At 43.3% G+C, this 15,653-nt stretch overlaps 1 pseudogene; it reads right to left on the bottom strand.

The window, feature by feature from the left end:
- Positions 1-2,365: 2,365 nt before the first annotated feature.
- On the bottom strand, positions 2,366-13,954 carry LOC123934632 (annotated as a pseudogene).
- Between the last annotated feature and the right edge of the window lie 1,699 nt (positions 13,955-15,653).

Below are 15,653 nucleotides of genomic sequence, written 5' to 3'. Positions count from 1 at the left end.
TTTGGGACGTTTCCTCCTTTATTTGCTCATGTACCTGTGCCCGTGGTGCTCTGAGTGGCACGTGGTTGGGGGCTGTGACCTAGACACTACCCGCCTCTGCCTGGAAGGCAGCAGGTGTGGGGAGGGTGCTGGGGAGATGTGGAGAGGTGCCAGCTGAGTGTCAAGACCATGAGTTTCGAGAGGCTCCAGTCCGCAGAGTGACATGATTTCCTACGTGGTACAACCCCAGTTAAGACGTCATGGGTGGGGGAGGCGGCAGGAAAAGGGATGGAGTGGGAGGCTGTGGGCTGGTGCCGCTGTCCCTCCCGCCAAGGAACAGGGCCCACCTCCTCCTCCCCATCTTTGGAGGTGCCATCTTGGAACCCTTCCCTCACCCCCCACACAACTTCAGCACCTCATCCCTCCCTCAGATGGAGGCTGAAGGACGATGAGAAAGGCCTTGGCGACGTTCCCACCCCTCCAGCGGGTTGAAGGAGGAGGCATTATTGCCCACAGAGGAGGTTCAATGAAAACAGACCTCGACAGCCTGCGACCCCGACCCGAGGCCAGTTGGTCTCGGAGCTCTTCTTCACTGGAAACAGGGCCCTCCCAGTGAAACCAAGGCCGGGCCTATGTCCTGGTGTCTTCAAGGGCTGGGGGGAATCCCTGTAGGAGTGGGGCTGGGACTGGAGTTCCTCCGGTGACCGGCAGTGAGAGCAGAGACGCCTGGGAAGGGCTCAGTGGCAGGCTGGGACAGTGTCCGGAGCTTAGGGATGTCCATAGTTGGGAGGGCGAGGCCCCAGGTTAAGAAGGAGTGAATCGCATAAGGGCCCCTGCATCCCATTGCCTCTTTTCCCCGAGAAGAGATTCCCTTCTCTCCCCCAGACTTGGCTCCTGACCCAGATCCAGGCACATAATTTCACAGGCCCAATGAAGAATGAAAAACGTGGGTCCCCTTGCTCAAAAAAGAGGAAGAATTCCAAGAGACTGACGGCTTAGCCGTGAACTGGGTGTGCAGCCCCTCCGAGCACAAGGTCCTCTGGGGCTTCCTAGGTCACACCCCCAGGAAGCTAGCTGTGTAAGTTTTCCTCCCCTGAAGTCGGGCCTCAGCGGGGCTTCTGCCATGCCGGCCACTGCTGTGGTTTCTGCCTGTCCGGCTGCTGAGCCCCTGCTTGGCCACGTGGATGCTGTGATTCCGACACAACTTGAGTTCCCTTCACTTTGGCTTTACTGACACGTGGTCTGGGATGTGAGAGGGATGAAGGATGCCTGTGGTCCTGGGGTGATGAACGATCCGAGACTTTTCTGGTTCTCTCAGCCTGGGAACCTCCGAGGACCTGCACGTAGCAGGCACAGGCCTTTTCATGGATGAGGGTTCAGGCGTTCACCCAAATCCACAGGCGGGAATCTGAGCACTGGGTGCAGAGGACACCTGAGATATGGCATCTCATCTGGAAAGGAGGAGAAAGCAGCTCTCAGAGACAGACAGGGTGCTGGTGGTGAGGGAGACCTGCCCGGGCCTGTGGCCTCACAACACTCCCCTCTTCCATCCTCCTTTCCCCTACCTGGCCTCTCCAGGCAGGGTTTGGGGGCAGGGCGGGCTACCCAGGAGCTGCACTCTGCACAGGGTAGTTGAGAGCAGGGTGGGCGGGGAGGAAGAAAGCCTTGGGGTGGCCTCTGGGACAGGGAGGAAGGAGTGCCCAGGGGAATGCTGACAGACTGTCAAGCAGGTCACCCAGGAGGCTGCCCACCTGCTCACTCACAGGGTAAACGTGACACCAAGGCAGATGTCCTTTCTGGGACCCCAGCCCAAGACCCTTCAAGGCGAAATGCATGCTCCATCCACTGTAGCCGGCTACCACTGCCTTGGAGGGGCTCACAGTGTTGTGGGAACAACACCCCCATCTCTCACCCTTCTCCAACAACAGCCACTGTCTCCCTCCCAGGCTGCCCTTACCACTTTCCATCTCCCTTCACTGGGCCATATCCAAACCCCTCATGGCTTCTCTGTCCCTGAGGTCCATCCTGGGCTTTTAAGGCTCCCACCAGCCTCCCAGCCTCCTGAGACATCAGGTTTGGAGGTATCCTAGGCGTCCATCCTGCTCCTCATCCTCATCTTTGTCATCATTGTTGTCAGGCCCTGGGGCCTGGTGCTTTGGGTGCAAGACCTCATTCCACCCTCGCTGATACTCTGCGGGGGTTACTGTTCCCCGTGGCACATGGGACAAATCGGACTCAGAGAAGGGAACTGACTTGCCTGAAGTCTCTGACCTGGCTCTGCTACCACCTGGACGAGTGACCTTGGCCCAGCCTTTTCTCTCTCTGGCCCTCAGAGTTCCCACCTCTCACAGCACAAGACTGGGCTGGATAGATGTACTCTGAGGTACTATGGGTCTGCTTTCCCAGTCGCATCATCTCTCCGGGCCTCAAGTTTCCCCACGGAGTAATAGGGGTAAAAGCATGAACCCAGCACTGCCTGGCCCAGCTCCATGGGCGGCTGGGAGCAGCTGGTGTGGCCTGTGCATGAAAGAAGGTAGGAAGTGGGTAAAGCACTGTAGCAGTGTGAGAATGACAGGTGCATGTGCCCCTCCCCCAATGTGTGCATGTCTGAGAAGGGGGTCCTCGGGAAAGCGCTTGAGATTGACATCCCTCCCTGTCCCTCTGAGCCCCGTGACCTCGGGCAAGTCCCTTCACCTCTCAGAACCTCCATTTTCTCATCTGCACAGTCAGGGTTACCTACGGTGCTTGCCTCGCAGTCTCAAAGACAGTACCGAGCAGTACAGATCGAAGTCATCGGAAATCTAGTAGCACAAGAACCCTCACCCTAAACACCAACCCCCTTTCCAGTGAGGAGACTGAGGACCAGGCAGAGGAAATGACTTGACCAATGTCAAGTTCTCAAGTTCCCCAGATTTCAGTTTGGGACGACTCCGTATCACAAGTGCCTTTTATTTGGAAACTAGCGTCATAGGAATGATAGAAACCTGCAGGACATCGTGCACTTCAAATATGACTTTGAAGCGTCGCAGTCCCCCAGGATGCCAACACTTCAGCATCCATGTCAGAAATGGGCTGTCACACCTCAAGGTGACACAACAGTCCCTTGCCAGGCGTCCTGTCTTAGCCTGTGGTTCAGCCAACACATGCAAATTTATTTTGCGGTAGTTGACGTATCTATGGGTTGCAAAGCTCCAGACCCAGTGACCACAAGAAAGAAGAAAATTACAAAGACTCTGGGGCTAGACTTGAGGAGGATGTGGAACAAATCAACTCCCCTGTTGATGTTGATGTTGATGACTCCAACTGTCCATGGAAGTCTGAATTTGTGCATGGCTCTTCAAAAACATTAGAGAATTACCGCATGTTGCTACCCCACGTGGCCCCGAGGGAGGGGATATCAGAGACAAGGTCTATGTGGAAGTGAGCCTTCTGAAAGCAGAGAGGGAAGAAATGGAAAGATGGAGCTCTACAACCACTTGCCCATTGCCTTTAGCCAGGAATCTGAGATACCTGAGGAGCTGGGTAAACATGTGCCTTGTGGAACACCAGCGGCTGCAAATTAGGCTTTAGCCTGTCTCTGAAGCTGTCTGAGAAAATTTGGGGTCCTAGCAACTGGAACAGGGACACCGTGGAGGTCCCCTCCAATCAGACCACCCCCTCAAATCTCCTCCTCTTGCTTTTTCCCCCCTAAACCTGAAAAAAAAAGGGCACAAGGCACAAGGTTGGAATGCAGTGGGGGCAGAGTTAAGGGCAAAAATCAGTGCAGAAGGACGTTTCCCAGGAGATGGGGTCCAACCAGTGTAGTTTCAAATTCTTGTTCTGAAGCACGCCTTGTTCATCTGTGTGGTGGCGGGGGTGGGTGGGGAGGAGAGGCTGGCTGGAGCCTTGTGCTAGTTGCCCACAAGTACAACCTTTGAATGATGATAAGGCCTTGAACGTTTTCATTATCACAGGTCTCTCTTTTGTCTTTTAGCGACCCGAGGTCCTCCAAATCAACCTAACAACAGGGCTCTCTTTATCCACTGAGGTTTGATTTACAAACAAAATAATGCCTACTGAAGTGGACAGTTCAATGGACTTTGACAAATGCTACCATCCATGTCACTCCCACCCCAATCAAGAAAAAGAATAGTTTCACCATCTATGTGTGTTCCCTCGCACCTCTTCCCAGGGAATTCCTACCATCCACATCCAGCCTTAGGCCACCACTGATCTTTCTCTATCACTACGGATGAGAATTCTCTTTCTTAGAGTCTGATATACACATAAACATACCGTATGTAATCTTCCATGTCGGCCTTCTTTTTCTCTGCTTCAGTGCTTTGGATATTCATCCATGGGGTGGCACGAATCAGCAGATTAAATCAAAATGGTGGGACACCTGGGAGGCTCAGCTGGTTAAGGACGTGTCTTCAGGTCAGGTCATGATTTCAGGGTTCTGGGACAGACACCAGGTCAGAGCTCCGTGCTCGGCAGGGAGTCCCTTTTTTCCCTCTCCTTCTGCCCCTCACCCCTGCTCACCGCTCGTCCTCTTTCTAGCTCTCACTATCTCAAGTCAATAAATGAGATCTTTAAAAAAATAAATCAATCAAAATGGCTCCTATTCACGAAAATCTGATTTTCTCTGTTAAAACCATACAGATTACACACAAATGTCTTAGAACTAGTAAACGAATTGATCTACAGTGCAGGATATAAGATTAAAATACAAAAAGCCACCACATTTATACACACTAGCAAAAGAGTGTTGGAAAAAGAAATTTACCACTCAAAAAAGAAAATCAGTTCTTAGATGTGACTCTAACAAATGATGCAGGGTATTTAAGTGCTAAAAGCAGGAAAACGCAGGAAAAAAAAAAAACCCAAACAAACAAAGGAAGACCTAAATAAATGGAGGAACATACCATGGTCGTAGGTTAGAATATTTAACATAGTAAAGATATGAATTCTTCTGAAATTGATCTCTGGACTTACTGTGATTCCAATAAAAATCCTGGCAGCAGGATGTGTTGTAGACATAGATAAGCCAATCCTAAAGCTTATATGGAAACTAAAAGCAAATGCACAAACAAAAAGAATAGCCAAAAAGCGTATGGGGGAAAAAGAAGAATAAATGTGGAGGAATCATATTACCTACATTGACAACTCTTCAACAAATGTGTGGAAAACAATGGATGTCCACCTAAAAGAAAAAAGATCTCACATCTTATACTGTAACTCACTAAAACTAAAGCTTATATATAAATAGTGAATATGAAGCTCTAAAATGTTTAAAAGGAAGCAACAAAATCTTCGAGGTAGGTTTGAGAAACATGTTCTAGGTAGAATACCTCCAACCTGCCACCACTTCCCCCACCACCCCCCAGCCCGCCTTGTTGTTTTGTTTCTTTGGTTGGTTGGTTGGTTTTTGTTTTTGTTTTTGTTTCTGTTAAAGATGCTGTTAAAGGGTTTGAGGAGAAAAATCTCAGGCTGGGAGAATGTATTTACAATGACCTCAACAATAGAAGACTCAGATCCAGAGTAGATGAGGAACTGTCAAAACTCAACAGTAAGGGGTGCCTGGGTGGCTCAGTGGGTTAAGTCGCTGCTTTCGGCTCAGGCCATGCTCTCACCGTCCTGGGATCGAGCCCTGCATCGAGCCCTGCATCGAGCCCTGCATCGGGCTCCCTGCTCAGCCGAGAGTCCACTTCCCTCTCTCTCTGCCTGCCTCTCTGCATACTTGTGATCTCTGTCTGTCAAAGAAATAAATAAAATCTTTTAAAAAAAACTCAACATTAAGAAAATAATGGAAAAAATTTTTGATGAGATACATCAATGAAAAGGATATAGAAGTGGCAATTGAGCACATGAACAGATGAGAACACTCACTGGCTTTCAGACAATGCAAATTAAAACTATGGTGAGATACCAGTGTTTCTGTATTAAAACTGCTGAAATTACAAAAAGCAAACAAGCAAATAGAACACCAACATGTGACAATATCAAATGGTGTTGAGGATGGGCAGCAACTGGTGCTGGAGGGGAATGTAAGGTAGAACAACCACTCTGGAAAGCAATGTTATTGCTTTTTATGAAGTTAGACATATACTCAGTCACATGACCTAGCAATCTCACTCTGAAGTATTTCTCCGAGACAATTTTCAACTTGAGTTCATTAAAAAAACCTATAAGTGAATGTTCGTAGCAGTTCTGTTCTTTATCACCCCAAACCTATTAAGGAAGGCACGTATTGCATGGAGCACTGGGTGTGGTGCATAAACAATGCATCTTGGAACACTGAAAAAAAATAAAAATCTTTAAAAATCACCCCAAACTTGAAACAATCCAAATATCCTGTGACAAAGTTTATTCCTTCCATACAATTAAATATTACTCAGTGGTCTAAAGGAATGAAGTATTAATGCAGTCAACAACTTGGATGAAACTCAAAAGCATTATGTTTAGTGATAGAAGCCAGGCTCAGTGGGGTTACAATTTATTTTATTTTGTTTTTTTTTTTAAGATTTTATTTATTTATTTTAGAGAGAGAGAGAGACACTGAAGGAGAGAGAGAGAGAGAGATTGAGCACGAGCAGGGCAAAGGGAGAGCGAGAAGCAGACTCCTGGCTGAGCAGGGAGCCCAAGGCAGGAATCCATCCCAGGACCCTGGGATCATGACCTGAGCTGAAGGCAGACACTTAACCGACTAAGCTGACCAGGAGCCCCAGAAGGTTACATTTTAAATGGTTCCATTTCTATGACTTTCTGGAGATGTTAAAAGCATCATAAAGGAAAGCAATCAGTGGTGCCCCAGGTAGGTGTAGAAAAAGAGTGTGACTACAAAGGGATAATACCAGGGACTTCTTGGGGGCTGTAGATGTGTTCTGATGGTGGCTACAGGAATCTATACATGTGTTCAGATCCCTAGAACTGCAGGTCCAGAAGAAGTCTACATCACTGTATTTAAAGATACAATTGAAGAAATAATGACAAAATGGTTTTTTTTTTCAACCAAACTTTATTAGAATTGAACAGTAGTGTATTTCACTAAAAAAAAATTAAATACATTCTTCTAGGACTAAGGAAAACCATGCCATATGTCAACCCAGATGAACACAAATGAATGAATAGCTATAGAAATGGTTAATACAGGGAAAGTAAATTATTTTTCTCTTCAAAAGTTTCTTTAAAATTAACTGAAGTCCCAAAAGTTCATTTTTGCCTTTGTTTCCCTCGTCTTTAGAAATGTGTCTTTTTTTTTTTAAGAGATGTGTCTGAAAGAAATTTCTGTGGCCAATGTCAAGCAGCTTACTGCCTATGTCTTCCTCTAGGATTTTGATGGATTCCACTCTCACACTGAGGTCTTTCGTCCATTTTGAGCTTATCTTTGTGCATGGTGTAAGAGAATGGTCTAAGTTTCATTCTTCCACATGTGTCTGTCCAGTTTTCCCAGCACCATTTTAAAAAAGATTTTATTTACTTATTTATCAGAGAGAGAGCAGAAGTATGGAGAGCTGTAGGCAGAACGGGCAGAGCAGGCAGAGGGAGAAGCAGGCTCCCTGCTGAGCAAGGAGCCCGAAGCGGGACTCGATCCCTGGACCCTGGGATCATGACCTGGGCCGAAGACAGATGGTCGACCAACTGAGCCACCCAGGCATGCCCCCAGCACCATTTTTTGAAGAGACTTTTTTTTCCCCCATTGGGTGTTCTTTCCTGCTTGGTCGAAGACTAGTTGACCATAGAGTTGAGGGTCCATTTCTGGGCTCTCTATTCTGTTCCATTGGTCTATGTGTCTGTTTTTGTGCCAGTACCATGCTGTCCTGATGTCTACATCTTTGTAATACAGCTTGAAGTCAGGCATTGTGATGCCCCCAGCTTTGGTCTTCTTACTCAACATTCCCCTGGCAATTCGGGGTCTTTTCTTGTTCCACAAAAGTTCAGGATTGTTTGTTCCAACTCTGTGAAAAATGTCAATGCTCTTTTGATAGCGATGGCACTGAAAGTGTAAATTGCTCTGGCCAACATAGACATTTTAACGATGTTTATTTTTTCCAATCCATGAGCATGGAATGTTGTTCCATCTCTTTGTGTCTTCCTCAGTTTCTTTCATAAGTGTTCTACAGTTCCTAGAGTATAGATCCCTTTACCTCTTTGGTTTAGGTGTCTTACGGGTTTTGGAGCTATTGTAAATGGAATGGATGCCTTAAGATAAAAAGCTTTTGCACAGCAAAGAGAACAGTCAACAAAACTAAGAGGCAATCGATCAATGCAATGGGAGAAGATATTTGCAGATGACATTGAGATAAGGGGCTGATATCCAAACATCTATATAGAACTTACCAAACTCAACACCAAATAATCCTTCAAGAAATCGGCAGAAGACATGAACAGACACTTCTCCAAAGAAGACATACAAATGGTTAACAGACACATGAAAAATGTTCAGCATCTCTAGCCATCGAGGAAATACAATCAAATACAAGGAAATACAAATCAAAACCACAATGAGATACCACCTTACACCAGCGAGAGTGGCCAAAATTAACAAGACGGGAAACAACAAGTGTTGATGAGGTTGTGGAGAAGGGGGAACCCTCTTGCACTGGTGGTGGGAATGCAAGCTGATACAGCCACACTGGAAAGAGTATGGAAGTTCCTCAAGACGTTAAAAATAGAGCTACCCCACGACCCAGTGATTGCACTACTGGATATTTACCTGAAAGAATCAGATGTAGTGAAAAGAAGGGGCACATGCGCCCCAATGTTCATAGCAACAACGTCCACAATAGCCAAACTGTGGAAGGAAGTGAGATGCCTTCTGAAGTGAGATGCCTTCTAGAGACAAATGGATAAAGAAGATGTGGTGTAGATATGCAATAGAATATTACTCAGCCATCAGAAAGGATGAATACCCACCATTTGCATCGACATGGATGGACCTGGAGGAGATTATGCTAAGTGAAATAAGTCAAGCAGAGAAAGACAATTATCATATGGTTTCACTCATATGTGGAACATAAGGAATAGAGAAGAGGACCACAGGGGAAGGGAGGGAAAACAGAATGGGAAGAAATCAGAGAGGGAGACAAATCATGAGAGATTCTGGACTCTGGGAAGCCAACTGAGAGTTACAGAAGGGAGGAGGGTGAGGGGATGGGGTCACCGGGTGATGGGCATTAAAGAGCACATGTGTTGGGATGAGCACGGGGTGTTATACCCAACTGATGAATTGTTGAACACTACAACAGAAACTTATGATGTACTATATGTTGGCTAATTGAACATAATGAAATTTTTTTACTTAAAAATATTAAAGACATAAACCTTAGTGAATGTTGGAACGCCTGGATGGCTCAGTCAGCAAAGTGTCCGATTCTGGATTTTGACTCAGGTCATGATCTCATGCTCCTGAGATTGAGCCTTGTGTCAGGTGTCATGCTCAGCAGGCTGTCTGCTTGAGATTCTCTCTCTCCCTCTCCTTTCTCCCCTCCACCTACTCACACGTGCTGTGTGTGTGTGTGTGTGTGTGTGTGTGTGTGTGTGTGAAATAAATAAAGAAATCTTTTTTAAAAAAAGGTGAATGTTTATAAAGCCAATAACAACGCATTGTGGGGGGGGTGCAATATACCTATAAATAAAGTTTATGGAAATAAAACCAATCAGATGGGAGTGTAGAAATAAAAGCATGCAAGATAAGTTTTTACTTCACACGTAAGGAAAAATTTTATCATTGAAGATGAAATGCCTGATTTTTAGCTATGTATCACATAATCCTTACAGGGACCACTTACATATAAAACAAAAGGAATAAGTATTAAAGCAAGATGTAGATTAAAAGTGGAATACTGGAAAGTACATCAATAAAAGCAAAAGAGAAAGATAAATACTTCAGTTATACATAAGGTGGTGAGGGAATTGGGTTAAAGGAAGAATGAAAAGATAAAGGAAAGAAGGAAATATAAGAAGGAAGGAGGGAAGGAAGGATAAAGGAAGCCAGGACGAAGGAAAGAAAAAGAGAAATAAAGCTACTCAAAATAAGATGATGTGACTTGGGGGAAATGGGAGGGGGAGACAAACTATGAGACGCTGTGGACTCTGAGAAACAAACTGAGGTTTTTAGAGGGGAGAATGGTGGGGGGTTAGGTGAACCTGGTGGTGGGTATTATGGAGGGCATGTATTGCATGGAGCACTGAGCGTGGTGCATAAACAATGAATTTTGGAACTCTGAAAAAAATTTAATTTAATTTAATTAAAAAAATAAGATGATGATGTTAAAGCCAACCGTACTTACACTTAAGCTAATTGTATACATTCTAAACTTTCCTAACAAAAGGGAGATTGCTAGGCAGGAGAACTGCAAGACACACAATACGCCATTGAATAGAAACTCACTTTTTTTTTTTCATTTTAACAGTTTTTATTTGCCGTCTTATATGAGATTACTTTATTCCTCTGTCTTGTCAATGTTTCTTCCTTATATTTGCAGTTTTCTTTTCCTACCTGATGAGATCTGGCTTGATCTTCAAGGATCATTTTGTGGGTTTTGTCTAGTTTTAGTCTAGTGGTAGCCACCTTGCTAGGGTGAATGCCCACGTGGACATTCATGCCATTCACCTTCTCACGCTGTACTCATTCAATGTAGATGATCTATTTCTTCTAAATGTAGACAATTTGCCAATTTGCTGGCCTTTGTCGTGTCCTGGCACAACCTGTACCTCATCATCCTTTCAGGTGGGCATGGATGGAAAGTTGTACTTCTGTGTCAGCTCCTTAGAAAGACAGGAAGACATAATCTTCATGCGAGTGTGAGAAGGTGCACTGAAATGCCATTTCTGCTTCTTGCTCAGGTCAGAAGTCACAAAGGGATTAAACTTCCTGTTGGCTGCTGGCACTTCCGTGATGGCTGCAAAAAGGAAGAGTGAGACTCACTTTAAGGTGTGAACAGAGATAGGCCAAATGTAAAAGGGTTGAAAAAGAGATGCCATGGGAACATAAATTGTAAGGGGAGAAAATGTTCTGATAATGGCTAAGTTAAATTTTAGAACCAGGAGTATTACTAATGATACACAGGGATATTTAATGATGATAAAACCATCAATTAATTAGGAAAGCATAACAATCACCAGGCACCCTGGAAAATAGAACTTTAAATTTCATAAAGTGAGAGCTGATAGAACTTAAAAGACATATAGACAAATCTATTAATAGAAGTTTCAAAAATTCTCTCAGATTTTGATATAGCAAATAGAGAGAAGGTCAATAATTATAAAGAAAACTTGAACAACACTATGAGCTAACTCAACTTAATTATAGTTCATTCCCCCCATAGCAGTAGAATACACACTTTCTTTAAAAGCGCATGAAACATGCATGAGGCAGGATCCTATCATGGGTTATAAAATAATACTCCATCAAAGAAGAAGGACTGAGAGGGACTGTGGGCTCTGAGAAACAAACTGAGGGTTTTGGAAGGGAGAGGGGTGAGGGGATGGGTGAGCCTGGTGGTGGGTATCAAGGAGGGCACTTATTGCATGGAGCACTGGGTGTGGTGCATAAACAAAGAACTTTGGAACACTGAAAAGAAAGCAAAACTAAATTAAGATGTCAAAAAAATGGAAGAAGGACTGAAATCCATGCTCTCTGGGCACAGTGGAATTAAACAAGAAATCTATAACAAGAAGATTTCTAGATAGTCCACAAAACTTTGAAAGTAACCAATAGACTTCAAAATAACACACAGCTGAAGATGAGGCACTTAGGGAAATTGGAAAGTCACTTGAACTCAAGAGAAACATAATCACATCATGTCGACTTTTGTGTGATTCATCTAATGCACTACTGAGAGAGAAAATTGTAACTTTCTGCATTTATGTCAGGAAAGAAGAAAGGTTTGACGTCAATAAAATACAAAACTAAGACGCTTCAAAGAGATGTAAAAAAATAAACTGAGAGGAAGTAGAAAGAAGGAAGCAAAAAGGCCATCAGAGCTGATGCTCATATGCGGAATTTAAGAAATAAAAAGATGAACACAGGGGAAGGGAAGGGAAAATTAAAAGAGCAAAAACAGAAAGGGAGGCAAACCATAAGAGACTCTTAATCTCAGGAAACAAACTAGTTGTTTGGATGTATTGGAGGGCTGAATGTATTGGAGGGTTGCTGGATGGGAAGGGGGAGGGAGGGATGGGAGTCTGGGTGGCAGACATTTTGGAGTGCACATGATGTAATGAGCACTGGGTGTTTTATGCAACTGACGAATCACTGAATTCTACCCTTGAACCCAATAATATACTATAGGTTAACTAAATTGAATTTAATTAAAAATTTTTAAATTTTTTTAATTGAATTTAAATCAATTTAAATTTATTGAATTTAAATTTAATTTAAGCTAAATTAAATTTCAATTTGAATCAATTTAAATTTATTGAATTTAAATCAAATTATTGAATTTAAATCAAAAAAAGTTTTAAGGGTATCAATGAAATAGAAAGCGAACCACAGAGAAAAATGGAATGAAACCAATAGCTGGTTTATTGAAAAGATTAATACAATTGATACAACTCTATGTAGACTAATCAAGAAAAGCAGTTAAGATGCTAATGACCAGTGTCAGGAATAATAGAGGAGACATGACTTGAGCGTGCAGAACCACTAAAGCAATCATAAAGAACAACTTCATTACCAAAAATTGACAACGCAGATAAAATGGACAAATTCTCTCAAAGATGCCAGTCTATGAACTTTGATAGACTGCAAGAAAATACAGAATGCTTGAATACCCTTATATCTCTTAAGGAAATTGAATCTGTGGCTAAAATCCTTCTCACAGAGGAAACTCCAGGCACGGTTGACCCTGCCGGTGTGTTCTACAAGTAGTTCAGGAAGAAATAGCACCAAATTTATACAATTCTGTCAGAAAAATGAAGAAGGAATACTTCTTGATTCATTCCATGAAGCTAGAAGTGTCCTTGTGGCAAAACCAGACAAAGGCATTACAAGAAAATATATTCAAAAATAAAATGATGTTAATGGACTTGTAATTGATTAAGAGAAACATAAATTCATCTAAACAGATGCAAGTGACAGGCAGAATAATGGCATTCATATATATTCATGTTTTAAACCCTGTAAAGTCTGAATATGTTGCTTTCCATGGCAGAGGGTATGTTGCAGATGTGACTAAGTTGAAGATGGTGAGGTGTGGAGATGATCCTGGATGATCCAGGCGGACCAATGTAATTACAAAAGTCCTTTTAAGAGGGGAGCAGCACACTATGGTGAAGAGAAGGAGATATGAAAGCAGGAGTAGAGGTCAGAGAGGTGTGTGATTGAAAGATGCTATGCTGCTGGCCTTGAATATGGAGAAAGGGGCAGGAGCCAAGCAATAGAGGTGGCCTTTAGAACATAGGAAAGGCAAGGGACAATTTTTCCCCTAGGGGTCTCAGATGAACATAACTCTGTAGACATATAGATATTGGCCATTGGCCTTGTAAGACCCATTTTAGACTTCCGCCTTCCAGAGCTGTAGGATAACACGCTTGTGTTGTTTTAAGCCATAAAGTAGATGGTCATTTATGATAGCTGCAATGTGACAGTGACATAATTCAGAAAAGACATTTAACAAAGTTTAACACCTATTCAGATTAAAAATTATCTGGAAACCAGGAATGGGAAAAACTTCCTCAACCTGATAAAGGTCATCTAAAACATACTTCAGGGTTTTTGTTTGTTTGTTTGTTTGTTTGATTTAAAGATTTTATTTATTCACGAGGGGTGGGGAGCAGAGGGGAGAGGCAGAGGGAGAAGCAGACTCCCTGCTGAGCCTGAACCAGGAGTCCAATCCCAGGACCTGGAGATCGTGACCTGAGCCAAAAGCAGATGCTTAACAACCTGAGCCACCCAGGTGTCCCTAAAACATACTTCATTGTTCAAAAACACAAAGCTTCCCCTCTATGATCTCTCACCCCTCCTAATCAGCACCAATTGGCACTCTGACATAGTGCATTAAGGCAGGGTTTGAAAAAAAATTAAAAAGGCATGCAAGTTGGAGGGACAGAAGAAAAAATTGTCTTTATTCATGGATGATATGACCATATACATAGGAAGTTCTAAAGGAAAACTCTTTTAAAAAGTGTTTACATCTACTGCTAGTGAGATAAACAAGGTTGCAGGACATGAGGTCAATAACCAAAACCCGATTATAGTTATCTATTCTAAAAACAAACCATTGGAATTAAAAGTATCATTTACAATACATGCAAAACATGAACTCTTTAGGATGACTCTAACAAAATACGTGTGAAGCTGCAGAATGTAACACAATCAGCATTGCTGAGAGAAATTTGAAACAATCTCAGTGAAGGAAGGGATAGATGATGTGTATAAGATTTTAAGACTCAGTATTGCCAAGATGTGTATTCTCCCCACGTGGACCTATTGATTCATAGCAAGTCAAATGACTAAAAAGCAGCAAGGTGATTATACAACTTTTGCTGGCATACAAAGGATTCAAAGAGCCAAAATAATCGAGATAGAGAAGCACATATTTGGATTTCTCATACTGCCTAACTTCATAAGTTACTATAAAGCTACAGTCACCAAGATAGTGTGGTACTAGAATAAATATAGGCATATAAATAAATGGAAAACAAATAGAAAGTCCAGAAATAAATGTACACATGTATGGGCGATTGATTTTCAACCATGGAGCTCATGTGATTCAAAGAGGGAAAACTTGCTTTCGACAAATACTGAAGAAAAGTTGAATATGTATGTGGAAAACAACGGAATTTCACATTAGCTCAAATCACATGCAAATATAAACCAAAATGGATAATAAGGATATAAGACTTGTTATGATAAGAAAAGAAAAAACTCTGTTAACTTGAGTTAGGTCAGACTTCCTACAGCACAGAAAGCATGAACAAAAAAAGAAAACAATGGTAAACTGACTCTGTAAAAAAAATTCAGAAGGCAAACTAAAACTTGCACTTCAGAAGATCTTGTTAAGAAAATAAAATTCGGGGTAGTACAATTGCTGGATCATGGGGTTGCACTACTGGGTATTTACCCCAAAGATACAGACATAGTGAAGAGAAGGATCAGAGGCACCTGGGTGGCTCAGAGGGTTAAAGCCTCTGCCTTCAGCTCAGGTCATGATCCCAGGGTCCTGGGATCGAGCCCCGCATCGGGCTCTCTCCTTGGTGGGGAGCCCGCTTCCTCCTCTCTCTCTCTGCCTGCCTCTCTGCCTACTTGCGATCTCTCTCTGTCAAATAAATTAAAAAAAAAAAAAAGAAGAAGGATCACATGCACCCCAATGTTCATAGCAGCAATGTCCATAATAGCCAAATGGTGGAAGGAGCCAAGATGTCCTTCAACAGATGAATGGGTAAAGAAAATGTGGTTCGTAAATACAATAGAATATTACTCAGCCATCAGAAAGGATGAATGCCCACCATTTGCATCGACCTGGATGGAACTGGAGGAGAGTGTGCTAAGCAAAATAAGTCAAACAGAGAAAGACAATTATCATATGGTTTCACTCATATGTGGAACATAGGGAATAGTGCAGAGGACAATAGGGGTGGCGGGGGAAATTTAATGGGAAGAAATCAGAGAGGGAGACAAACCCTCCAAACTGAGGGTTGCAGAGATGGAGATGGGGGGAATGGGGTACCTGGGTGATGTGAGGAGCAAT

This window comes from Meles meles, chromosome X (genome assembly GCF_922984935.1).
Source record: "Meles meles chromosome X, mMelMel3.1 paternal haplotype, whole genome shotgun sequence".
In the NCBI taxonomy this organism is placed as follows: Eukaryota; Metazoa; Chordata; class Mammalia; order Carnivora; family Mustelidae; genus Meles; species Meles meles.
The sequence above is the reverse complement of the archived record's forward strand: the minus strand, read 5'-3'. Positions and strand labels throughout refer to the sequence as shown.